Source organism: Salvelinus namaycush, unplaced genomic scaffold (assembly GCF_016432855.1).
Source record: "Salvelinus namaycush isolate Seneca unplaced genomic scaffold, SaNama_1.0 Scaffold3203, whole genome shotgun sequence".
NCBI lineage: Eukaryota > Metazoa > Chordata > Actinopteri > Salmoniformes > Salmonidae > Salvelinus > Salvelinus namaycush.
The window spans coordinates 1-27,708 of record NW_024060124.1 but is presented as its reverse complement, the minus strand read 5'-3'; the positions used below and the strand labels follow the sequence as shown (position 1 = coordinate 27,708).

At 37.1% G+C, this 27,708-nt stretch overlaps 4 pseudogenes; all 4 read left to right on the top strand.

Annotated features, from left to right (window-relative positions):
* Window positions 1–2,476: 2,476 nt before the first annotated feature.
* LOC120040026 lies at window positions 2,477–2,626 on the top strand (annotated as a pseudogene).
* A 6,956-nt stretch (window positions 2,627–9,582) lies between these two features.
* Window positions 9,583–9,732, top strand: LOC120040022 (annotated as a pseudogene).
* Window positions 9,733–18,604: 8,872 nt separating this feature from the next.
* LOC120040025 lies at window positions 18,605–18,759 on the top strand (annotated as a pseudogene).
* Window positions 18,760–25,762: 7,003 nt separating this feature from the next.
* On the top strand, window positions 25,763–25,913 carry LOC120040023 (annotated as a pseudogene).
* The last annotated feature ends 1,795 nt before the right edge of the window (window positions 25,914–27,708 follow it).

Genomic DNA, 27,708 nt, shown 5'->3' with positions numbered 1-27,708 from the left:
AAGAAATGGAAGCTAGGGATTTGACATGGAGTGGTTAATAAATAAAGTTAGAAAGGTGGTAAATATGTGGAGGGGGAGGTCTTTGAAATTAAAAAGGGAAAGTAATTGTCATAAATTCATTGTTGATGTCAATATTTATTTATGTCACATGAATGTTTTGGAATATGTGCCAGAATGGGTTTTATCTGAAATGAATAAAATTGTAGTTGGATTTTTTATGGGAAGGGAAGGGGGTGAGAATAGCTTTTAAAACTTTGATTGCAGGTTATGAGGAGGGGGGCTTGAAGTTGGTAGGATTTAAAGTGTGAAGGAAAACAGCAATTAGAGTCAAAATGGTACGGAAATATTTATTATGGGGAATTAGATTATGGATGGAAAAGGTTTTTTAAAGGAGTATTTGCAGGAGGTTGGGAGGATGGGGGACAATGGTTTATTGATGTGTATGAAAAAGGAAATGTTAGGTAATATACCTTTGTTTTATAGAGAAGTGTTTGAGGCTTGGGGGGAGTTTTTACCAAATATTTATTATGAGTGTACCATTTTAGACAATATTTTAAATCAGCCAATTTTTTTAAATCCCAAGATACAGTATAATAATAAGATGTTGTTTTGTAAATATTTTATGAGGGCTGGGATGAGACAGATTGGGGACATCTTATATGAGGTAATTCCGGGGTTCCTTCCAAGTCAGGCAATATTTGATAATGTGGTTGAAGAAAATGATGAAATAAGTAGAACTACTGTGGAGAACATGTATAAGAGAATATTAGGATGTCTTCCTGGGGAGTGGGGTGTTTTAATAAATAAAGAGGTGGCAACAAGAGCTAGGGGTTTACCGGTTTTATATTATGAAGGTAATGGGAAGAAGCATGATTTGTCAGGTTTGAAAGTTAAAAAAGTTTATGAAAAATGTATTTTAAGAGAGATAAAAACTCCTGCTTCGGAAAAAGTGTGGTCTAGGGTGTTTGCAAATATAGATGTAAAATCAATATGGAAGAATGTAAATGTAAAATATAATTCTATAGAATGTGAAGACAATGATTTTAAAATGAAACATAATAGAATTTTTACGAACGTGGTTTTACATCAAATAAATAGAGATATTAAAAGAGAATGTGATATTTGTGGTACGGGGGTGGAAAATTTTATGCACTTTTTTGTTGAATGTAGTAGATTAGATGAGTTTCATAAGTTTTTAAAGGGGATTTTAGTACAACAGTGGGGAGAAGAGATTGTTGCTGGGGTTGAGTGGAGGAGGTTGTTTCTTTTTGGTTTAACTGGGAAAAGCAAAGTTATTAATTTTAATTTGATGAATTTTGTTCTTAGTCATGCCAGATACGCTGTAAGACTAAGAAGGAATTTGGGACATTATGAAGGGAAAATTGTGAGTGTAGAGGTTTTATTTAGAAGTATGTTAGAGAAAGATATAGAAGTAATATATAAATATGGTGGATGTAATTTTGAAAAATTGTTTGTGTGGGGGAGCAATTTTATTGAAATTGAGTCGAATGGAAAACTTGTTTTTAATTATTAATTGGTTTTGGTGGATGATTGTGTTTCTAATAGGTTTTATTTTCTTTTCTTTTTTTTGATTTTGTAAAAGGATGAATTGTTCAACCTTTTGATTGTTGATTGAATGTTGTAAATGTTATGTGTTTCTTCATAATAAAAGAAAAAAAAAAAAAAAATACGCCCGATCTCGTCTGATCTCGGAAGCTAAGCAGGGTCGGGCCTGGTTAGTACTTGGATGGGAGACCGCCTGGGAATACCAGGTGCTGTAAGCCTTTTGTCCACTAGGGGGTGTGGCATTATTTCATCAGCAACACTGCCTTGTAGTAAGCATTTGATGCTGAATTGACTAAATGCAGCTTCTATGGGCTAGTCTCCCCTGCCCTTTTAATACGATCAAAGTTCCTTGTGTTGTCAGGGAGCAACTGCCTTTTATTTATAAGACAAATAAGAATATTGTTACTGAATGCAGCTTGTGTGTGCTCTGTGCTCCCTCGCCCTGTTCAAATGATCAAAGGAAATAATGCTGGTGAGGAGTGGAACTGGACTGGTGTCTGATGGCCCTGTGTTTTCCATGTTGGAATTACAACCCTTCTTTTATGGAGTAAATCAAAAGCACAAGAGAATCTGAGATGTTATCGATAATAAATCAATTGGTTTCATGCATTTGTCTGTGTGTGTGTGTGTGTGTCTGAATGTGATTGTATTTCGTCATATCGCAAACATTTGTGATATCAGATAGGTTAAGATATTAAAAAGTAATTGGTGATTTTTTCGACAGTGTTGCATGATGGGAATCTAGTGGTTCACTGATATAATCTAGTAAACAAAATAAACTACTTTTTCACTACTCTGTGTGCAAGTGCATTCCTAAACGGCATTTAACGCAGGTCGATGTGATATGATATTATCAGAACACAAAGTGGTTACCGTTAGCGGAAAATGTTGGCACTGGAGAGACTTTCCTCCACTAAGCAGAAGAGATACCGTGATCAAGAAGGTGGTTCACCCGGTGTGGGGCTCAGCCATTGCACTCTGGCTGTGCTGACCCCTTGCGAATTTTCCAAATGTGGGAATCTCGATTGCAAAATTTATGGTAGTGCTCGTTTGCGCTTTACCCTGATGTCTTTGTTAATGATAAACCGTTGCTTGGCGGCAGGCTTAAGGATGACTTGAGTCAACTGACTGTGCTTATGGAGATCTTTGAAGTCAGTTGTGAAGGAGACTTTGTGGACCAATCGAAAGGTGGAAACATTTGTTTGTAGCAAAATATTGTTGGCATTTTGTCGAAACATTATGTTGCGAAATGCAGCATTGTATTTATGCCACGCTGGTACTTCAATCAGGAGATAGTTGAGAAGCCACTCTAACCCCCCCCCCGGTCATGATGTGTCATGCGCTTCCAATATGAAATTGTCCATACATGCGTTCCTCCTTAGCACAGAACAATGCAATAGGTTTTCAACATCCAGAGCTTTTGTGTATTTATTGTGGCTAGTAGGATAGCTGCATGGGAAACTGTTGCTGATGATGTATTTGTCAGAAGTCATTGTATTTGTCCGTTTTTTCCCACAAGGCTGAAATATGTGCCCTCGCTTAGAAATGTTTGCAAGGTTTGTTTGTATTTCATCCAACTATCTGTGCTAAAAAGTGATGGCTACAGTATATGTAATTTCTTCCACTTTTTGAGTGAGCCAAAGTTCAAGCTGCTTATCTAATTGGTGAGAATGCAATGTCTGTTTATCAGACTCACTTTGACTTTATATGGTGTGCCAAGAGATGTACCTTCGCTTACGGCCATACCAGCCTGAATACGCCCATCCTGATTGGAGAAGTGACGACAGGTGCGAGTGTCTGAGCTGTGAGTGAGTGTTTGCTGGAGAGTGTTTGCTCGAGAGCTATTTTTGTTAATTAATTGGTTTTTGCAATATAATTTATTATTTTCTTCAGTTGAATAGTTTAAAGTTTGGTTAGTCTTCCCCCTTGCAGGTTTTCTGCTTGGGGGAGAGCCTTTTTTGGACCCATTTTTTGATATATTATGACGGACAACATGGCAACGACAAACGGAATGGAAAAGGACAACGAAAATGCGCAACGGAAGAAAAATGAAGATAAAGAAGGAATGAAATATGGAAAAGAATACACGGTGGCAATTGAGTTGGAAGGAGAAGACAAAGTGACGACAATGGAACTACTAAGAGCAATTAAGGAGGTGTGTGGAGAGGTGGTGGGATGCCGAATGAAAGGAGAAAAGAAGTATGAAGTTACGATGAGGAATGAAAAAGGAAAAGAACGGCTAATGGATGGAATACGAATAAAGGACACCAAGATACTGGCGAGAGATATTAATGTGAAGGAAGTGGTGGTGTCGTTCATGAATCTGCCTGTATACATGGAAGACAGTGCTATATTGGGCAAGCTATGTAGCTGGGGTGTATCAGCAGTCTCTGAAATCAGGAGGAGAGTTTGGCCAGGCACGGATATAGCAGATGGCACGAGATACTGCAAAGTCAAATTCACTGATACTGTGAAATCACTGCCGTACTCTACAAAGTTTGATACGCTTGAAGGTGGAGAGTACTTTAGAGTCATGCATGATAAGCAGGTCAGAGTTTGTAGGCTTTGTATTCAGCCTGGGCATATTGTGAAGGACTGCCCTGAATTTAAATGTTATAAGTGCGGGAAGCAAGGGCATTATGCAAGAGAATGTGTAGGTGGAAAGGAAAGGGCATTTTGCGAAGGATGTCGCATGAGAGCTGACGAGTGCAAATGTGGAGAGGTTGTGAATGAGGAGGGGAGCCAGGATCTTTTTGTGGAGGCTGATGTATCACCCCGAGTAGAAGAAGACGATGGAGGAGAAGACGTGGTGGAGGGAGGAGAGACGGAGAAAAGAAGAGGGGAAAAGATGGAACAGAAGACGGAGGAAATAGGAGGCAGTATGGATTCAGAGATAAGAAGAGGGAGTTTTCAGGAGGAGGACGGGAGTGGGATGGGTGGAGGCACTGGGGACTCACAGTTTTTGGGGGGGGCCTCGGGCTATGTGGGTGCTTCGGAAGGAGGTGAAGTGGAGGGGAGTGGGATGCTGACAACTATACAGGAGACGCAAATGGATACAAGCAGCACAACAGGCACAGGAAAGAAGAATTCGAGTTGGTTGGAAGAGATGGATTTAGAGGCAATTTCAGATTCAGAAGACATGGAAAAGATTGATAGAGCAAGGGTAAGCTACAGGAAGAGGAAAGTGGCGTTGGAGGTGAAAAAGGACGAAAAAGGAAGAAAACATGACAAAAGGTAGAGGAAAATGAGAAAATATATTTTCTTATTATTATTTATTGGAATGGTTAATTGTATGTCAATCAATGCGAATGGTTTAAGAACAATGGAAAAATTTCAAAGAATAGTTAAAATGAAGAATTCGGATATTTTATGCCTGCAAGAAACACATTGGGACAATGTATGTATTTTAGAAGTAAAAAAAATATGGAGAGATTTTATTTTTGTTAACAATGGCAGGGGGAATTCAAGTGGGGTTGCTATTTTATTGAGGAAGGATGTGGTGGATAATGTGAAACAGATATATAATGATAATAATGGGAGGATTTTAATTGTAGATTTTGAATATATGAGTAGGGTTTTTAGAATTATAAATATTTATGCGCCTAATACTGAAATAGAGCGCAAAGATTTATTTTTAGAAATAGGAAAATGGTGTGAGGGAAACTGTATTGTAGTTGGGGATTTTAATGTTAAAATGGATAGACTGGATATGACAAGAGGAGCTATTTTTAGAAGTGATGTATCTAGGGGGGTTTTAAAGAAGATGATGATAGAAAAAGGAATGATTGATATATGGAGGGATGAGAATCCGTACAAGAGAGAATTTTCTAGAAGGCAGGTGGTTTTAGGGGAGTTGAAACAGACACGGATAGATCTGGTTTTAGTAAATGAAGGGTTAAGGAATTTTATGAAGGATATTAAGTATATTTTTACAACTTTTAGTGATCATGCTGGGTTAACATTTTCGGTGGGGTTAGATAGGGAGGGGAAAGGGGGGGGAGTGTGGTGTATGAATGCAAGGTATCTAGGTGATGAGGAATATGGAATACAACTTAAATCTTTGATAGAACATGAAATGGAGGATAAGCAAAAAGGGAATGATAAGTGCCAGTGGTGGGAAAATGTTAAGAAAAAAATAAAAGATTTTAGTATTAGATATGCAAGGAAGAAAAGGAGTAGGATGACAAGAGAAGAAAATTATTTAAGAGCAAAATTGAATGAAGAAATGAGGAAATGTGATATTGATCCTATTTATAATATTGAAAGGTTTTTAGATTTAAAGGCACAATTGAGCAAATGTGAAATAGATAAATGTAAGGGGGCATCTATTAGAAGTAGGGCAAAGTATGTTTTAGAAGGGGAGAAATGTACGTCTTTTTTTCTTGGTTTAGAGAAAACTAAACAGACGAAATCATATATTAGTGAGATAGAAAATGTAAAGGGTGAAGTGGTAAATGATTATGTTGAGATATTAGAAACTGTACAGAATTTTTATAAGGATTTATTTAAGAAAGGGGAGGTGGATGAAGAGTGTGTAAAGGAGATTTTAGGTAGTGTGGATGTGCAAATTGGTGTTGAGGAAAAGCAAATATGTGATAGGAAGATAACAGTGGATGAAGTGAAAGATGCAATTAAGGGATTACAAATAAATAAAAGTCCTGGAGTAGATGGACTAATTGCAGAGTTTTACAAAATGTATGAAAGTTTTTTAGCACCGATTTTAATGGAAGTGTATCAATATATGGAAGATAATAATACTGTTTCAGACTCCATGGTGACAGGACTGATATCGGTTTTATATAAAAATAAGGGGAGCAAAATGAAATTAGAAAATTATAGGCCAATTAGTTTATTAAATTCAGATTATAAGATTTTAGCTAAGATATTGGCGAATAGGATGAAGATGGTTTTAAATGATATTATAGCACCTACACAAAATTATAGTGTGCCTGGAAGAGACATAGCTGATACCATCATTACACTTAGAGATGTGATAAATAAAATGAATAGCGATAAGAGAGGGGGAATTGTTTTAAGTATAGATTTTAATAAAGCTTTTGACAGGGTGGAACATGATTTTATGTTTAGGGTACTGGAAAAATATGGGTTTGGAAATAGAATAATAGGATGGATAAAATTATTATATAGAAAGGCAAAAAGTAGGGTAAAATGTAATGGGGTTTTAACAGATTCTTTTATTCTTGAGAGATCAGTGAGACAGGGGTGCCCTTTATCAGCATTACTGTATGTTTTATCGGTAGAACCCTTAGCGGCATACCTTAAAAAAGATCATTTTATAAATTGTGTAGAGACTCCGCAAGGAGGTTTTAGTTTAATTCATCAATATGCAGACGATACCACAATAACAGTTAGAGATGAGGAAAGTGTTAAAAGGGTGATGGAGTGTTTTAAAGTATATGAGAAAGCCTCAGGAGCAAAAGTGAATATGGAGAAGTCAGTAATAATGTATGTTGGGAAGATTAATGAGGAGATTTTTCCTTTTAAAATGGTAAATGATTATTTTAAGGTGTTAGGTGTGTTTTTAGGGGTGAAGGAACAGGAAGCTAGGGATATGACATGGAGTGGGGTTATAAACAAAGTTAGGAAGGTGGTAAATATGTGGAGGGGGAGGTCTTTGAAATTAAAAGGGAAAGTAATTGTCATAAATTCATTGTTGATGTCAATTTTTATTTATGTAATGAATGTTTTGGATATGCCAGAATGGGTTTTATCTGAAATGAATAAAATTGTAGTTGATTTTTTATGGGAAGGGAAGGGGGTGAAAATAGCTTTTAAAACTTTGATTGCAGGTTATGAGGAGGGGGGCTTGAAGTTGGTGGATTTAAATGTGAGGAAAACAGCAATTAGAGTCAAAATGGTACGTAAATATTTATATGGGGAATTAGATTATGGATGGAAAAGATTTTTTAAGGAGTATTTGCAGGAGGTTGGGAGGATGGGGGACAATGGTTTATTGATGTGTATGAAAAAGGAAATGTTAGGTAATATACCTTTGTTTTATAGAGAAGTGTTTGAGGCTTGGGGGGAGTTTTTACCAAATATTTATTATGAGTGTACCATTTTAGACAATATTTTAAATCAGCCAATTTTTTTAAATCCCAAGATACAGTATAATAATAAGATGTTGTTTTGTAAATATTTTATGAGGGCTGGGATGAGACAGATTGGGGACATCTTATATGAGGTAATTCCGGGGTTCCTTCCAAGTCAGGCAATATTTGATAATGTGGTTGAAGAAAATGATGAAATAAGTAGAACTACTGTGGAGAACATGTATAAGAGAATATTAGGATGTCTTCCTGGGGAGTGGGGTGTTTTAATAAATAAAGAGGTGGCAACAAGAGCTAGGGGTTTACCGGTTTTATATTATGAAGGTAATGGGAAGAAGCATGATTTGTCAGGTTTGAAAGTTAAAAAAGTTTATGAAAAATGTATTTTAAGAGAGATAAAAACTCCTGCTTCGGAAAAAGTGTGGTCTAGGGTGTTTGCAAATATAGATGTAAAATCAATATGGAAGAATGTAAATGTAAAATATAATTCTATAGAATGTGAAGACAATGATTTTAAAATGAAACATAATAGAATTTTTACGAACGTGGTTTTACATCAAATAAATAGAGATATTAAAAGAGAATGTGATATTTGTGGTACGGGGGTGGAAAATTTTATGCACTTTTTTGTTGAATGTAGTAGATTAGATGAGTTTCATAAGTTTTTAAAGGGGATTTTAGTACAACAGTGGGGAGAAGAGATTGTTGCTGGGGTTGAGTGGAGGAGGTTGTTTCTTTTTGGTTTAACTGGGAAAAGCAAAGTTATTAATTTTAATTTGATGAATTTTGTTCTTAGTCATGCCAGATACGCTGTAAGACTAAGAAGGAATTTGGGACATTATGAAGGGAAAATTGTGAGTGTAGAGGTTTTATTTAGAAGTATGTTAGAGAAAGATATAGAAGTAATATATAAATATGGTGGATGTAATTTTGAAAAATTGTTTGTGTGGGGGAGCAATTTTATTGAAATTGAGTCGAATGGAAAACTTGTTTTTAATTATTAATTGGTTTTGGTGGATGATTGTGTTTCTAATAGGTTTTATTTTCTTTTCTTTTTTTGATTTTGTAAAAGGATGAATTGTTCAACCTTTTGATTGTTGATTGAATGTTGTAAATGTTATGTGTTTCTTCATAATAAAAGAAAAAAAAAAAAAAATACGCCCGATCTCGTCTGATCTCGGAAGCTAAGCAGGGTCGGGCCTGGTTAGTACTTGGATGGGAGACCGCCTGGGAATACCAGGTGCTGTAAGCCTTTTGTCCACTAGGGGGTGTGGCATTATTTCATCAGCAACACTGCCTTGTAGTAAGCATTTGATGCTGAATTGACTAAATGCAGCTTCTATGGGCTAGTCTCCCCTGCCCTTTTAATACGATCAAAGTTCCTTGTGTTGTCAGGGAGCAACTGCCTTTTATTTATAAGACAAATAAGAATATTGTTACTGAATGCAGCTTGTGTGTGCTCTGTGCTCCCTCGCCCTGTTCAAATGATCAAAGGAAATAATGCTGGTGAGGAGTGGAACTGGACTGGTGTCTGATGGCCCTGTGTTTTCCATGTTGGAATTACAACCCTTCTTTTATGGAGTAAATCAAAAGCACAAGAGAATCTGAGATGTTATCGATAATAAATCAATTGGTTTCATGCATTTGTCTGTGTGTGTGTGTGTGTGTCTGAATGTGATTGTATTTCGTCATATCGCAAACATTTGTGATATCAGATAGGTTAAGATATTAAAAAGTAATTGGTGATTTTTTCGACAGTGTTGCATGATGGGAATCTAGTGGTTCACTGATATAATCTAGTAAACAAAATAAACTACTTTTTCACTACTCTGTGTGCAAGTGCATTCCTAAACGGCATTTAACGCAGGTCGATGTGATATGATATTATCAGAACACAAAGTGGTTACCGTTAGCGGAAAATGTTGGCACTGGAGAGACTTTCCCTCCACTAAGCAGAAGAGATACTGTGATCAAGAAGGTGGTTCACCCGGTGTGGGGCTCAGCCATTGCACTCTGGCTGTGCTGACCCCTTGCGAATTTTCCAAATGTGGGAATCTCGATTGCAAAATTTATGGTAGTGGTCGTTTGCGCTTTACCCTGATGTCTTTGTTAATGATAAACCGTTGCTTGGCGGCAGGCTTAAGGATGACTTGAGTCAACTGACTGTGCTTATGGAGATCTTTGAAGTCAGTTGTGAAGGAGACTTTGTGGACCAATCGAAAGGTGGAAACATTTGTTTGTAGCAAAATATTGTTGGCATTTTGTCGAAACATTATGTTGCGAAATGCAGCATTGTATTTATGCCACGCTGGTACTTCAATCAAGGAGATAGTTGAGAAGCCACTCTAACCCCCCCCCGGTCATGATGTGTCATGCGCTTCCAATATGAAATTGTCCATACATGCGTTCCTCCTTAGCACAGAACAATGCAATAGGTTTTCAACATCCAGAGCTTTTGTGTATTTATTGTGGCTAGTAGGATAGCTGCATGGGAAACTGTTGCTGATGATGTATTTGTCAGAAGTCATTGTATTTGTCCGTTTTTTCCCACAAGGCTGAAATATGTGCCCTCGCTTTGAAATGTTAGCAAGGTTTGTTTGTATTTCATCCAACTATCTGTGCTAAAAAGTGATGGCTACAGTATATGTAATTTCTTCCACTTTTTGAGTGAGCCAAAGTTCAAGCTGCTTATCTAATTGGTGAGAATGCAATGTCTGTTTATCAGACTCACTTTGACTTTATATGGTGTACCAAGAGATGTACCTTCGCTTACGGCCATACCAGCCTGAATACGCCCATCCTGATTGGAGAAGTGACGACAGGTGCGAGTGTCTGAGCTGTGAGTGAGTGTTTGCTGGAGAGTGTTTGCTCGAGAGCTATTTTTGTTAATTAATTGGTTTTTGCAATATAATTTATTATTTTCTTCAGTTGAATAGTTTAAAGTTTGGTTAGTCTTCCCCCTTGCAGGTTTTCTGCTTGGGGGAGAGCCTTTTTTGGACCCATTTTTTGATATATTATGACGGACAACATGGCAACGACAAACGGAATGGAAAAGGACAACGAAAATGCGCAACGGAAGAAAAATGAAGATAAAGAAGGAATGAAATATGGAAAAGAATACACGGTGGCAATTGAGTTGGAAGGAGAAGACAAAGTGACGACAATGGAACTACTAAGAGCAATTAAGGAGGTGTGTGGAGAGGTGGTGGGATGCCGAATGAAAGGAGAAAAGAAGTATGAAGTTACGATGAGGAATGAAAAAGGAAAAGAACGGCTAATGGATGGAATACGAATAAAGGACACCAAGATACTGGCGAGAGATATTAATGTGAAGGAAGTGGTGGTGTCGTTCATGAATCTGCCTGTATACATGGAAGACAGTGCTATATTGGGCAAGCTATGTAGCTGGGGTGTATCAGCAGTCTCTGAAATCAGGAGGAGAGTTTGGCCAGGCACGGATATAGCAGATGGCACGAGATACTGCAAAGTCAAATTCACTGATACTGTGAAATCACTGCCGTACTCTACAAAGTTTGATACGCTTGAAGGTGGAGAGTACTTTAGAGTCATGCATGATAAGCAGGTCAGAGTTTGTAGGCTTTGTATTCAGCCTGGGCATATTGTGAAGGACTGCCCTGAATTTAAATGTTATAAGTGCGGGAAGCAAGGGCATTATGCAAGAGAATGTGTAGGTGGAAAGGAAAGGGCATTTTGCGAAGGATGTCAGCATGAGAGCTGACGAGTGCAAATGTGGAGAGGTTGTGAATGAGGAGGGGAGCCAGGATCTTTTTGTGGAGGCTGATGTATCACCCCGAGTAGAAGAAGACGATGGAGGAGAAGACGTGGTGGAGGGAGGAGAGACGGAGAAAAGAAGAGGGGAAAAGATGGAACAGAAGACGGAGGAAATAGGAGGCAGTATGGATTCAGAGATAAGAAGAGGGAGTTTTCAGGAGGAGGACGGGAGTGGGATGGGTGGAGGCACTGGGGACTCACAGTTTTTGGGGGGGGCCTCGGGCTATGTGGGTGCTTCGGAAGGAGGTGAAGTGGAGGGGAGTGGGATGCTGACAACTATACAGGAGACGCAAATGGATACAAGCAGCACAACAGGCACAGGAAAGAAGAATTCGAGTTGGTTGGAAGAGATGGATTTAGAGGCAATTTCAGATTCAGAAGACATGGAAAAGATTGATAGAGCAAGGGTAAGCTACAGGAAGAGGAAAGTGGCGTTGGAGGTGAAAAAGGACGAAAAAGGAAGAAAACATGACAAAAGGTAGAGGAAAATGAGAAAATATATTTTCTTATTATTATTTATTGGAATGGTTAATTGTATGTCAATCAATGCGAATGGTTTAAGAACAATGGAAAAATTTCAAAGAATAGTTAAAATGAAGAATTCGGATATTTTATGCCTGCAAGAAACACATTGGGACAATGTATGTATTTTAGAAGTAAAAAAAATATGGAGAGATTTTATTTTTGTTAACAATGGCAGGGGGAATTCAAGTGGGGTTGCTATTTTATTGAGGAAGGATGTGGTGGATAATGTGAAACAGATATATAATGATAATAATGGGAGGATTTTAATTGTAGATTTTGAATATATGAGTAGGGTTTTTAGAATTATAAATATTTATGCGCCTAATACTGAAATAGAGCGCAAAGATTTATTTTTAGAAATAGGAAAATGGTGTGAGGGAAACTGTATTGTAGTTGGGGATTTTAATGTTAAAATGGATAGACTGGATATGACAAGAGGAGCTATTTTTAGAAGTGATGTATCTAGGGGGGTTTTAAAGAAGATGATGATAGAAAAAGGAATGATTGATATATGGAGGGATGAGAATCCGTACAAGAGAGAATTTTCTAGAAGGCAGGTGGTTTTAGGGGAGTTGAAACAGACACGGATAGATCTGGTTTTAGTAAATGAAGGGTTAAGGAATTTTATGAAGGATATTAAGTATATTTTTACAACTTTTAGTGATCATGCTGGGTTAACCTCTTATGGCTCAAAAATCAGCAGTGAGTATCAGCAGTGGAAAGAGGTGGCCATTTCAAACGGCCTCGTACTCAATTCTTGCTTGTACAATATGCATATTATTATTACCTTTGGATAGAAAACACCTTCTAGTTTCTAAAACAGGTTTAATTATTTCTCTAAGTGAAACATAACTCTTTTTACAGCCCATTTTCTGTAAAAAGTGACATTTCCAAGAAGCTATGTCTCTCTTCAAGATACTCTCTATAAAAGGCCTTGGCACTTAGGACTGTAGAAACACGTCACACATCTTCCCCTGGTTGTCATGCGGAAGTGAGAGAAAAAATGACTTGATTATCTCTGTCAGGGACTGAAAAGAACATCTTTGAGTGATAAGTGCGCACTTAATTTTTTTTTCTGGGCGCGAAGTAGGAACTGGACTGCGCTCCTGGAAAACACTCGTTATAGGTGAATATGACCTCCAGCTTCGATTTTCTTTGATACATGTCACAATATCATCCTAAAGTATGTTTTTTCAATATACTTTAATTATATTATTGAAATTTATTCTGGACTTTAGACGTGATGCGACGCAAGAATTTTGTCAAGACGGAGAGGTTAGCACGGCATGGCCAGTGTGTCATGCTAATTCAAGAGGGACATCGTTCGTTCTAGGTCCAAATGAACACGGTTCTGAACAAAGGACCCTTTGGAGAACATTCTGATGGAAAATCAACAAAGATAAGGACCCAATTTGGGATGCTTTTTCATATATCTGTCGAACTGTGCTATCGCTAGCGTTTGACTAGAATCAATGCTGCTGTGTGTTAGCTATTGTAGTAAGCTAATATAACGATATATTGTGTTTTCGCTGTAAAACACTTCAGAAATCGGAAATATTGTCTGTATTCACAAGATCTTTCTCTTTCATTAGCTATCCACCATATATTTTTCTGAAATCTTTTCTGATGTGAAATTAGTAGTTGACGTTGGTGTCTGTTTTCTCTGGCTACTGCCGTGCGATTTCTGACTGTAGCTATGATGGTGGCTAAGATGGTAGCAGTAATGTAAAACTGATTTATAGCTAAAATATTCAACTTTTTCGAACAAAACATAGATTTATTGTGTAACATGTTATAGGACTGTCATCTGAGGTAGTTTTTTCTAGGTTATTTAGGTTGGTTCTAGGTTATTTAGGTTGGTTCTAGGTTAGTTTGGTTAGCTTTGTGCATGCTAATTGCATGCTACCGTTGCTGTGAAAAATGTCTGTCTGTCTTTTGTATTTGGTGGTGAGCTAACATAAATATATGTGGTGTTTTCGCTGTAAAACACTTCAGAAATCGGAAATATTGTCTGTATTCACAAGATCTTTGTCTTTCATTAGCTATCCACCATATATTTCTCTGAAATGTTTTCTGATGTGTAATAAGGTAGTTGACGTTGGTGTCTGTATTTTCTCTGGCTACTCCCGTGCGATTTCTTACTGTAGCTATGATGGTAGCAGTAATGTAAAACTGATTTATAGCTAAAATATGCATTTTTTTTTAACAAAACATAGATTTATTGTGTAACATGTTATAGGACTGTCATCTGAGGTAGTTTTTTCTAGGTTATTTAGGTTGGTTTTAGGTTAGTTAGGTTGGCTTGTGCATGCTACTTCATCCTACTTGTGCTGTGAAAAATGTCTGTCCTCTTTTTTATTTGGTGGTGAGCTAACATAAATATATGTGGTGTTTTCTCTGTAAAACATTTAAAAAATCGGACATGTTGGCTGGATTGACAAGATGTTTATCTTTCAAATGCTGTATTGGACTTGTTAATGTGTGAAAGTTAAATATTAAAAAAAAATAGATTTTGAATTTCGCGCCCTGCACTTGAGCTGGATGTTGTCAGAGGTGTACCGATATCGGGCTTGCAGCCCTAACAGGTTAACATTTTCGGTGGGGTTAGATAGGGAGGGGAAAGGGGGGGGAGTGTGGTGTATGAATGCAAGGTATCTAGGTGATGAGGAATATGGAATACAACTTAAATCTTTGATAGAACATGAAATGGAGGATAAGCAAAAAGGGAATAAGTGCCAGTGGTGGGAAAATGTTAAGAAAAAAATAAAAGATTTTAGTATTAGATATGCAAGGAAGAAAAGGAGTAGGATGACAAGAGAAGAAAATTATTTAAGAGCAAAATTGAATGAAGAAATGAGGAAATGTGATATTGATCCTATTTATAATATTGAAAGGTTTTTAGATTTAAAGGCACAATTGAGCAAATGTGAAATAGATAAATGTAAGGGGGCATCTATTAGAAGTAGGGCAAAGTATGTTTTAGAAGGGGAGAAATGTACGTCTTTTTTTCTTGGTTTAGAGAAAACTAAACAGACGAAATCATATATTAGTGAGATAGAAAATGTAAAGGGTGAAGTGGTAAATGATTATGTTGAGATATTAGAAACTGTACAGAATTTTTATAAGGATTTATTTAAGAAAGGGGAGGTGGATGAAGAGTGTGTAAAGGAGATTTTAGGTAGTGTGGATGTGCAAATTGGTGTTGAGGAAAAGCAAATATGTGATAGGAAGATAACAGTGGATGAAGTGAAAGATGCAATTAAGGGATTACAAATAAATAAAAGTCCTGGAGAAGATGGACTAATTGCAGAGTTTTACAAAATGTATGAAAGTTTTTTAGCACCGATTTTAATGGAAGTGTATCAATATATGGAAGATAATAATACTGTTTCAGACTCCATGGTGACAGGACTGATATCGGTTTTATATAAAAATAAGGGGAGCAAAATGAAATTAGAAAATTATAGGCCAATTAGTTTATTAAATTCAGATTATAAGATTTTAGCTAAGATATTGGCGAATAGGATGAAGATGGTTTTAAATGATATTATAGCACCTACACAAAATTATAGTGTGCCTGGAAGAGACATAGCTGATACCATCATTACACTTAGAGATGTGATAAATAAAATGAATAGCGATAAGAGAGGGGGAATTGTTCTAAGTATAGATTTTAATAAAGCTTTTGACAGGGTGGAACATGATTTTATGTTTAAGGTACTGGAAAAATATGGGTTTGGAAATAGAATAATAGGATGGATAAAATTATTATATAGAAAGGCAAAAAGTAGGGTAAAATGTAATGGGGTTTTAACAGATTCTTTTATTCTTGAGAGATCAGTGAGACAGGGGTGCCCTTTATCAGCATTACTGTATGTTTTATCGGTAGAACCCTTAGCGGCATACCTTAAAAAAGATCATTTTATAAATTGTGTAGAGACTCCGCAAGGAGGTTTTAGTTTAATTCATCAATATGCAGACGATACCACAATAACAGTTAGAGATGAGGAAAGTGTTAAAAGGGTGATGGAGTGTTTTAAAGTATATGAGAAAGCCTCAGGAGCAAAAGTGAATATGGAGAAGTCAGTAATAATGTATGTTGGGAAGATTAATGAGGAGATTTTTCCTTTTAAAATGGTAAATGATTATTTTAAGGTGTTAGGTGTGTTTTTAGGGGTGAAGGAACAGGAAGCTAGGGATATGACATGGAGTGGGGTTATAAACAAAGTTAGGAAGGTGGTAAATATGTGGAGGGGGAGGTCTTTGAAATTAAAAGGGAAAGTAATTGTCATAAATTCATTGTTGATGTCAATTTTTATTTATGTAATGAATGTTTTGGATATGCCAGAATGGGTTTTATCTGAAATGAATAAAATTGTAGTTGATTTTTTATGGGAAGGGAAGGGGGTGAAAATAGCTTTTAAAACTTTGATTGCAGGTTATGAGGAGGGGGGCTTGAAGTTGGTGGATTTAAATGTGAGGAAAACAGCAATTAGAGTCAAAATGGTACGTAAATATTTATATGGGGAATTAGATTATGGATGGAAAAGATTTTTTAAGGAGTATTTGCAGGAGGTTGGGAGGATGGGGGACAATGGTTTATTGATGTGTATGAAAAAGGAAATGTTAGGTAATATACCTTTGTTTTATAGAGAAGTGTTTGAGGCTTGGGGGGAGTTTTTACCAAATATTTATTATGAGTGTACCATTTTAGACAATATTTTAAATCAGCCAATTTTTTTAAATCCCAAGATACAGTATAATAATAAGATGTTGTTTTGTAAATATTTTATGAGGGCTGGGATGAGACAGATTGGGGACATCTTATATGAGGTAATTCCGGGGTTCCTTCCAAGTCAGGCAATATTTGATAATGTGGTTGAAGAAAATGATGAAATAAGTAGAACTACTGTGGAGAACATGTATAAGAGAATATTAGGATGTCTTCCTGGGGAGTGGGGTGTTTTAATAAATAAAGAGGTGGCAACAAGAGCTAGGGGTTTACCGGTTTTATATTATGAAGGTAATGGGAAGAAGCATGATTTGTCAGGTTTGAAAGTTAAAAAAGTTTATGAAAAATGTATTTCAAGAGAGATAAAAACTCCTGCTTCGGAAAAAGTGTGGTCTAGGGTGTTTGCAAATATAGATGTAAAATCAATATGGAAGAATGTAAATGTAAAATATAATTCTATAGAATGTGAAGACAATGATTTTAAAATGAAACATAATAGAATTTTTACGAACGTGGTTTTACATCAAATAAATAGAGATATTAAAAGAGAATGTGATATTTGTGGTACGGGGGTGGAAAATTTTATGCACTTTTTTGTTGAATGTAGTAGATTAGATGAGTTTCATAAGTTTTTAAAGGGGATTTTAGTACAACAGTGGGGAGAAGAGATTGTTGCTGGGGTTGAGTGGAGGAGGTTGTTTCTTTTTGGTTTAACTGGGAAAAGCAAAGTTATTAATTTTAATTTGATGAATTTTGTTCTTAGTCATGCCAGATACGCTGTAAGACTAAGAAGGAATTTGGGACATTATGAAGGGAAAATTGTGAGTATAGAGGTTTTATTTAGAAGTATGTTAGAGAAAGATATAGAAGTAATATATAAATATGGTGGATGTAATTTTGAAAAATTGTTTGTGTGGGGGAGCAATTTTATTGAAATTGGGTCGAATGGAAAACTTGTTTTTAATTATTAATTGGTTTTGGTGGATGATTGTGTTTCTAATAGGTTTTATTTTCTTTTCTTTTTTTGATTTTGTAAAAGGATGAATTGTTCAACCTTTTGATTGTTGATTGAATGTTGTAAATGTTATGTGTTTCTTCATAATAAAAGAGAAAAAAAATAAAAATACGCCCGATCTCGTCTGATCTCGGAAGCTAAGCAGGGTCGGGCCTGGTTAGTACTTGGATGGGAGACCGCCTGGGAATACCAGGTGCTGTAAGCCTTTCGTCCACTAGGGGGTGTGGCATTATTTCATCAGCAACACTGCCTTGTAGTAAGCATTTGATGCTGAATTGACTAAATGCAGCTTCTATGGGCTAGTCTCCCCTGCCCTTTTAATACGATCAAAGTTCCTTGTGTTGCCAGGGAGCAACTGCCTTTTATTTATAAGACAAATAAGAATATTGTTACTGAATGCAGCTTGTGTGTGCTCTGTGCTCCCTCGCCCTGTTCAAATGATCAAAGGAAATAATGCTGGTGAGGAGTGGAACTGGACTGGTGTCTGATGGCCCTGTGTTTTCCATGTTGGAATTACAACCCTTCTTTTATGGAGTAAATCAAAAGCACAAGAGAATCTGAGATGTTATCGATAATAAATCAATTGGTTTCATGCATTTGTCTGTGTGTGTGTGTGTGTGTGTGTCTGAATGTGATTGTATTTCGTCATATCGCAAACATTTGTGATATCAGATAGGTTAAGATATTAAAAAGTAATTGGTGATTTTTTCGACAGTGTTGCATGATGGGAATCTAGTGGTTCACTGATATAATCTAGTAAACAAAATAAACTACTTTTTCACTACTCTGTGTGCAAGTGCATTCCTAAACGGCATTTAACGCAGGTCGATGTGATATGATATTATCAGAACACAAAGTGGTTACCGTTAGCGGAAAATGTTGGCACTGGAGAGACTTTGCCCTCCACTAAGCAGAAGATATACCGTGATCAAGAAGGTGGTTCACCCGGTGTGGGGCTCAGCCATTCCACTCTGGCTGGCTGTGCTGACCCCTTGTGAATTTTCCTAAATGTGGGAATCTCGATTGCAAAATTTATGGTAGTGCTCGTTTGCGCTTTACCCTGATGTCTTTGTTAATGATAAACCGTTGCTTGGCGGCAGGCTTAAGGATGACTTGAGTCAACTGACTGTGCTTATGGAGATCTTTGAAGTCAGTTGTGAAGGAGACTTTGTGGACCAATCGAAAGGTGGAAACATTTGTTTGTAGCAAAATATTGTTGGCATTTTGTCAAAACATTATGTTGCGAAATGCAGCATTGTATTTATGCCACGCTGGTACTTCAATCAGGAGATAGTTGAGAAGCCACTCTAACCCCCCCCACCCCGGTCATGATGTGTCATGCGCTTCCAATATGAAATTGTCCATACATGCGTTCCTCCTTAGCACAGAACAATGCAATAGGTTTTCAACATCCAGAGCTTTTGTGTATTTATTGTGGCTAGTAGGATAGCTGCATGGGAAACTGTTGCTGATGATGTATTTGTCAGAAGTCATTGTATTTGTCCGTTTTTTCCCACAAGGCTGAAATATGTGCCCTCGCTTAGAAATGTTTGCAAGGTTTGTTTGTATTTCATCCAACTATCTGTGCTAAAAAGTGATGGCTACAGTATATGTAATTTCTTCCACTTTTTGAGTGAGCCAAAGTTCAAGCTGCTTATCTAATTGGTGAGAATGCAATGTCTGTTTATCAGACTCACTTTGACTTTATATGGTGTGCCAAGAGATGTACCTTCGCTTACGGCAATACCAGCCTGAATGCGCATTTCCTGATTGGAGAAGTGACGACAGGTGCGAGTGTCTGAGCTGTGAGTGAGTGTTTGCTGGAGAGTGTTTGCTCGAGAGCTATTTTTGTTAATTAATTGGTTTTTGCAATATAATTTATTATTTTCTTCAGTTGAATAGTTTTAAGTTTGGTTAGTCTTCCCCCTTGCAGTTTTTCTGCTTGGGGGAGAGTTTTTTGGATTCATTTTTTTACTATGACGGACAACATGGAAAAGACAAACGGAATGGACAAAGACAACGAAAAGGCGCAACGGAAGAAAAATGAAGATAAAGAAGAAATGAAATATGGCAAGGAATACACGGTGGCAATTGAGTTGGAAGGAGAAGACAAGGTGACGACAATGGAACTACTAAGAGCAATTAAGGAGGTGTGTGGAGAGGTGGTGGGATGCCGAATGAAAGGGGAGAAGAAGTACGAAATTACGATGAGAAATGAAAAAGGAAAAGAACGTCTAATGGATGGATTAAGAATAAAGGATACAAAGATTCTGGCGAGAGATATTAATGTGAAGGAAGTGGTGGTGTCGTTCATGAATCTCCCAGTATATGTAGAAGACGGTGTGATACTGGGCAAGCTGAGTAGCTGGGGAGTGGCGGCTGTCTCGGAGATAAGGAGGAGAGTTTGGCCAGGAACAGAGGTGGTTGACGGGACACGTTTCTGCAAGGTCAAGTTCACAGAAAAAGTGACATCATTACCTTATTCTACAAGAATTGAGACGTTGGAGGGAGCAGAATATTTCAGAGTCATCCATGACAAACAGGTCAGAGTGTGTCGTATGTGTATTCAACCCGGGCACATAGTTAAAGACTGCCCGGAATTTAAGTGTTTTAAGTGTGGCAATCAAGGACACTATGCGAGGGAATGTGATGGAGAGAAGGAAAGGAATTTTTGTGGTGGATGCAGAAAGAGAGTGGCGGAGTGCAACTGTGGAGAGGTTAGGGCTGGAGAGGGGAGTCAAACACTATTCGAGGAAGCAGTTGTATTGTCGAAAGAAGGAGAAGAAGATGGAGGAGAGGACGTGGTGGAGGGTGGAGAGACGGAGGAAGGAAGAAGGAAGAAGGACCAGAAGATAAATGAAATTGGGAGCAGTATGGACTCAGAAGTAAGAAGAGGGAGTTTTCAGGAGGAGGGGGGGAGTGGAATGGGGGGAAGCACGGGGGACTCACAGGTTTTGGGGGAAGGCACAGCACTAACAAGTAGCTCGGGGGGTGAAGAAATGGAGGGGGTTATGGAGTTGATGACAATACCAGAGACGGTGATGAGCACGGGGAGCACAACGACTATACAAGAAACGGAGATGAATACGGGGAGCACAACGGATGTGGATGTCAAGAGGGTGAGTTGGCTGGAAAACATGGACTTGGAAGAGATATCGGATACGGAGGATGGAGAAAAGATTGAAAGAACGAGGGAAGGATACAGGAAGAGGAAAGCGGCGGGAAGAGGGGGAGAGAAAGGGTGGAAGAGGAAAGAAACTGGATAACAGGTAGAGGAAAATGAAATTATATTTTATCATTTTATTATTTATTAGAATGGTAAATATAATGTCAATAAATGCAAATGGATTGAGGACAATGGGAAAATTTAATAGAATAATAAAAATGAAGAAGTCAGATATTTTATGTATTCAAGAGACGCACTGGGATAATGTATGTGTTTTAGAAGTTAAAAAAATATGGAGGGATTTTATTTATGTAAACAACGGCAGAGGGAATTCAAGTGGGGTTGCTATTTTATTGAGGAGGGATGTGGTGGATAATGTGAAACAGATATATAATGATAATAATGGGAGGATTTTAATTGTAGATTTTGAATATATGAGTATGGTTTTTAGAATTATAAATATTTATGCGCCTAATACTGAAATAGAGCGCAAAGATTTATTTTTAGAAATAGGGAAATGGTGTGAGGGAAACTGTATTGTAGTTGGGGATTTTAATGTTAAAATGGATAGACTGGATATGACAAGAGGAGCTATTTTTAGAAGTGATGTATCTAGGGGGGTTTTAAAGAAGATGATGTTAGAAAAAGGAATAATTGATATATGGAGAGAGGAAAATCCAGAAAAAAGAGAATTTTCTAGAAGGCAGGTGGTTTTAGGGGATTTGAAACAAACGAGGATAGATCTGGTTTTAGTAAAAGAAGGTTTAAGGAATTTTATGAAAGATATTAAGTATGTTTTTACAACTTTTAGTGATCATGCAGGTTTAACATTTTCAGTGGGATTAGATAAGGAAAGAACAGGGGGTGGAATATGGTGTATGAATGCAGGGTATTTGGGAGATGAGGAATATGGGAAACAACTTAAATCTTTGATAGCATGTGAAATGGAGGATAAGCAGAAAGAGAATGATAAGTGTTCATGGTGGGATAAGGTTAAGGAAAAAATAAAAGTTTTTAGTATAGGATATGCAAGGAAAAAGAGAGGTAGGATGAAAAGAGAAGAAAATGAGTTGAGGGCTAAATTGGATAAAGAAATGAGGAAGTGTGACAGTGAACCTAATTATAATATAGGAAAGTTTTTGGAATTAAAAGCACAATTGACTAAATATGAAATAGATAAGTGTAAGGGTGCAATTATAAGAAGTAAGGCAAAGTATGTTTTGGAGGGGGAGAAATGTACTTCATTTTTTCTTGGATTAGAGAAGAATAAACAGAGGAGAACATATATTAGAGAGATCGAAAATATAAAGGGTGAAGTTGTCAATGATTATGTAGAGGTTTTAGAAACAGTGCAGAATTTTTATAAGGATTTATTTAAGAAAGGGGAGGTGGATGAGGGGTGTGTAAAGGAGATATTGGATAGTGTGGATGTGCAAATTAATGTAGAGGATAAACAAATGTGTGATGGGAAGATAACATTGACTGAAGTTAAAGATGCGATTAAGGGTTTACAAGTAAATAAGAGTCCTGGAGTAGATGGAATAATTGCAGAGTTTTATAAAATATATGCCAGTTTTTTAGCACCTATTTTATTGGAAGTTTATCAATATATGGAGGATAATGATAGTATTTCTGAATCTATGGTGACAGGACTGATAACGATTTTATATAAAAATAAGGGGAGTAAATTAAAATTGGAGAATTATAGGCCAATTAGTTTATTAAATTCGGATTATAAGATTTTAGCAAAGATACTGGCAAATAGAATGAAGCAAGTTTTAAATGATATTATAGCACCTACACAGAATTATAGTGTGCCTGGTAGAGATATTGCGGATACAATTAATACAATTAGAGATGTGATAAATAAAATGAATCATGATAAGATGGGGGGAATTGTTTTAAGCATAGATTTAAATAAAGCTTTTGATAGGGTGGAACATGATTTTATGTTTAGGGTAATGGATAAATATGGTTTTGGTAATAGAATAATAGGATGGATAAAATTATTATATAAGAAGGCAAAAAGTAGGGTGAAATGTAATGGGGTTTTAACCGATTCTTTTATTCTTGAGAGATCTGTGAGACAGGGGTGTCCTTTATCAGCTTTATTATTCGTTTTATCGGTAGAACCTTTAGCAGCATTTCTTAAAAGAGATAATCTTATAAATTGTGTAGAGACTCCGCAAGGAGGTTTTAGTTTGATACATCAATACGCAGATGATACCACTATAACAGTTAGAGATGAGGGTAGTGTAAAAAGGGTGATGGAGTGTTTTAAAGTATATGGACAAGCATCGGGTGCAAAGGTTAACATGGAGAAGTCAGTAGTAATGTATATTGGGAAGATTAATGAGGGGAATTTTCCTTTTAAAGTGGTTAAAGATTATTTTAAGGTATTAGGAGTGTTTTTAGGGGTGAAAGAAATGGAAGCTAGGGATTTGACATGGAGTGGTGTAATAAATAAAGTTAGAAAGGTGGTAAATATGTGGAGGGGGAGGTCTTTGAAATTAAAAGGGAAAGTAATTGTCATAAATTCATTGTTGATGTCAATATTTATTTATGTAATGAATGTTTTGGATATGCCAGAATGGGTTTTATCTGAAATGAATAAAATTGTAGTTGATTTTTTATGGGAAGGGAAGGGGGTGAGAATAGCTTTTAAAACTTTGATTGCAGGTTATGAGGAGGGGGGTTTGAAGTTGGTAGATTTAAGTGTAAGGAAAACAGCAATTAGAGTAAAAATGGTACGGAAATATTTATTTGGTGAATTGGATTATGGGTGGAAAAGGTTTTTTAAAGAGTATTTGCAGGAGGTTGGGAGGATGGGGGACAATGGTTTATTGATGAGTATGAAGAAGGAAATGTTAGGTAATATACCTTTGTTTTACAGAGAAGTGTTTGAGGCTTGGGGGCGGTTTTTACCAAATATTTATTATGAATGTACCAGTTTAGAAAATATTTTAAATCAGCCGATATTTTTAAATCCAAAGATAAAGTGCAATAATATGATGTTGTTTTGTAAATATTTTATGAGGGCTGGGATGAGGCAGATAGGTGACATAGCATATGAGGTAATTCCTGGGTTTCTTCCATTTCAGGCTATATATGACAATGTGGTTGAAGTAGATGAAGAAATAAGTAAAACTACTGTGGAGAATATGTACAAGAAAATATTAGGATGTATTCCCGGGGAGTGGGTGATTTTAATAAACAAAGAGGTGGTCAAAAGATCTAGGGCTTTACCAGTTTTATATTATGAAAGTAATGGGGAGAAACATGATTTATCAGGGCTAAAAGTTAAAATGGTTTATAGAAAATGTATTTTAAAAGAGATAAAAAGTCCTGCTGCGGAGAAAGTGTGGTCTAGGGTGTTTCCAAACATGGATGTAAAATCAATATGGAAGAATGTAAATGTAAAATATAATTTTATAGAATGTGAAGACAATGATTTTAAATTGAAACATAATAGGATTTTTACAAATGTGGTTTTGCATCAAATAAATAGGGATATTAAAAGAGAATGCGATATTTGTGGTACGGGGGTGGAAAATTTGATGCACTTTTTTATTGAATGTAGTAGGTTGAAAGACTTTCACGAGTTTTTAAAAGGGCTTTTAGTAAAACATTGGGGAGAAGAGATTTTTACTGGGGTGGAGTGGAGGAGGTTGTTTCTTTTTGGTGTAAATGGGAAAAGTAAAGTTTTAAATTTTAATTTGGTGAATTTTATACTAAGTCATGCTAGATATGCGATAAGATTAAGAAGAAATTTAGGTCATTATGAAGGGAAAATTGTGAGTGTGGAAGGTTTTTTTAGGAGCATATTAGAGAGAGATATAGAGATAATATATAGATACGGTGGAGGAAATTTTGAAAAATTGTTTGTGTGGGGGAGTACTTTTATTGAAATTCTGTCAAATGGGAAACTTGTATTTCATTATTAAGTGGATTTAGTGGATGATTGTGTTTTTTAATAGGTTTTATTTTATTTATTTTTGATTTTTTGATTTTGTAAAAGGATGAATTGTTCATCCTTTTTTATTATTGATTGAATGTTGTAAATATTATGTGTTTTTTCATAATAAAAGATAAAAAAAAAAAAATATGCCCGATCTCGTCTGATCTCGGAAGCTAAGCAGGGTCGGGCCTGGTTAGTACTTGGATGGGAGACCGCCTGGGAATACCAGGTGCTGTAAGCCTTTTGTCCACTAGGGGGTGTGGCATTATTTCATCAGCAACACTGCCTTGTAGTAAGCATTTGATGCTGAATTGACTAAATGCAGCTTCTATGGGCTAGTCTCCCCTGCCCTTTTAATACGATCAAAGTTCCTTGTGTTGTCAGGGAGCAACTGCCTTTTATTTATAAGACAAATAAGAATATTGTTACTGAATGCAGCTTGTGTGTGCTCTGTGCTCCCTCGCCCTGTTCAAATGATCAAAGGAAATAATGCTGGTGAGGAGTGGAACTGGACTGGTGTCTGATGGCCCTGTGTTTTCCATGTTGGAATTACAACCCTTCTTTTATGGAGTAAATCAAAAGCACAAGAGAATCTGAGATGTTATCGATAATAAATCAATTGGTTTCATGCATTTGTCTGTGTGTGTGTGTGTGTGTGTCTGAATGTGATTGTATTTCGTCATATCGCAAACATTTGTGATATCAGATAGGTTAAGATATTAAAAAGTAATTGGTGATTTTTTCGACAGTGTTGCATGATGGGAATCTAGTGGTTCACTGATATAATCTAGTAAACAAAATAAACTACTTTTTCACCTACTCTGTGTGCAAGTGCATTCCTAAACGGCATTTAACGCAGGTCGATGTGATATGATATTATCAGAACACAAAGTGGTTACCGTTAGCGGAAAATGTTGGCACTGGAGAGACTTGCCCTCCACTAAGCAGAAGAGATACTGTGATCAAGAAGGTGGTTCACCCGGTGTGGGGCTCAGCCATTGCACTCTGGCTGTGCTGACCCCTTTGGAATTTTCCAAATGTGGGAATCTCGAATTGCAAAATTTATGGTAGTGGTCGTTTTGCGCTTTACCCTGATAGTCTTTGTTAATGATAAACCGTTGCTTGGCGGCAGGCTTAAGGATGACTTGAGTCAACTGACTGTGCTTATGGAGATCTTTGAAGTCAGTTGTGAAAGAGACTTTGTGGACCAATCGAAAGGTGGAAACATTTGTTTGTAGCAAAACATTGTTGGCATTTTGTCTAAACATTATGTTGCGAAATGCAGCATTGTATTTATGCCACGCTGGTACTTCAATCAAGAGATAGTTGAGAAGCCACTCTAACCCCCCCCGGTCATGATGTGTCATACGCGCCCCATGCGCTTCCAATATGAAATTGTCCATACATGCGTTCCTCCTTAGCACAGAACAATGCAATAGGTTTTCAACATCCAGAGCTTTTGTGTATTTATTGTGGCTAGTAGGATAGCTGCATGGGAAACTGTTGCTGATGATGTATTTGTCAGAAGTCATTGTATTTGTCCGTTTTTTTCCCACAAGGCTGAAATATGTGCCCTCGCTTTGAAATGTTAGCAAGGTTTGTTTGTATTTCATCCAACTATCTGTGCTAAAAAGTGATGGCTACAGTATATGTAATTTCTTCCACTTTTGAGTGAGCCAAAGTTCAAGCTGCTTATCTAATTGGTGAGAATGCAATGTCTGTTTATCAGACTCACTTTGACTTTATATGGTGTACCAAGAGATGTACCTTCGCTTACGGCCATACCAGCCTGAATACGCCCATCCTGATTGGAGAAGTGACGACAGGTGCGAGTGTCTGAGCTGTGAGTGAGTGTTTGCTGGAGAGTGTTTGCTCGAGAGCTATTTTTGTTAATTAATTGGTTTTTGCAATATAATTTATTATTTTCTTCAGTTGAATAGTTTAAAGTTTGGTTAGTCTTCCCCCTTGCAGGTTTTCTGCTTGGGGGAGAGCCTTTTTTGGACCCATTTTTTGATATATTATGACGGACAACATGGCAACGACAAACGGAATGGAAAAGGACAACGAAAATGCGCAACGGAAGAAAAATGAAGATAAAGAAGGAATGAAATATGGAAAAGAATACACGGTGGCAATTGAGTTGGAAGGAGAAGACAAAGTGACGACAATGGAACTACTAAGAGCAATTAAGGAGGTGTGTGGAGAGGTGGTGGGATGCCGAATGAAAGGAGAAAAGAAGTATGAAGTTACGATGAGGAATGAAAAAGGAAAAGAACGGCTAATGGATGGAATACGAATAAAGGACACCAAGATACTGGCGAGAGATATTAATGTGAAGGAAGTGGTGGTGTCGTTCATGAATCTGCCTGTATACATGGAAGACAGTGCTATATTGGGCAAGCTATGTAGCTGGGGTGTATCAGCAGTCTCTGAAATCAGGAGGAGAGTTTGGCCAGGCACGGATATAGCAGATGGCACGAGATACTGCAAAGTCAAATTCACTGATACTGTGAAATCACTGCCGTACTCTACAAAGTTTGATACGCTTGAAGGTGGAGAGTACTTTAGAGTCATGCATGATAAGCAGGTCAGAGTTTGTAGGCTTTGTATTCAGCCTGGGCATATTGTGAAGGACTGCCCTGAATTTAAATGTTATAAGTGCGGGAAAGCAAGGGCATTATGCAAGAGAATGTGTAGGTGGAAAGGAAAGGGCATTTTGCGAAGGATGTCGCATGAGAGCTGACGAGTGCAAATGTGGAGAGGTTGTGAATGAGGAGGGGAGCCAGGATCTTTTTGTGGAGGCTGATGTATCACCCCGAGTAGAAGAAGACGATGGAGGAGAAGACGTGGTGGAGGGAGGAGAGACGGAGAAAAGAAGAGGGG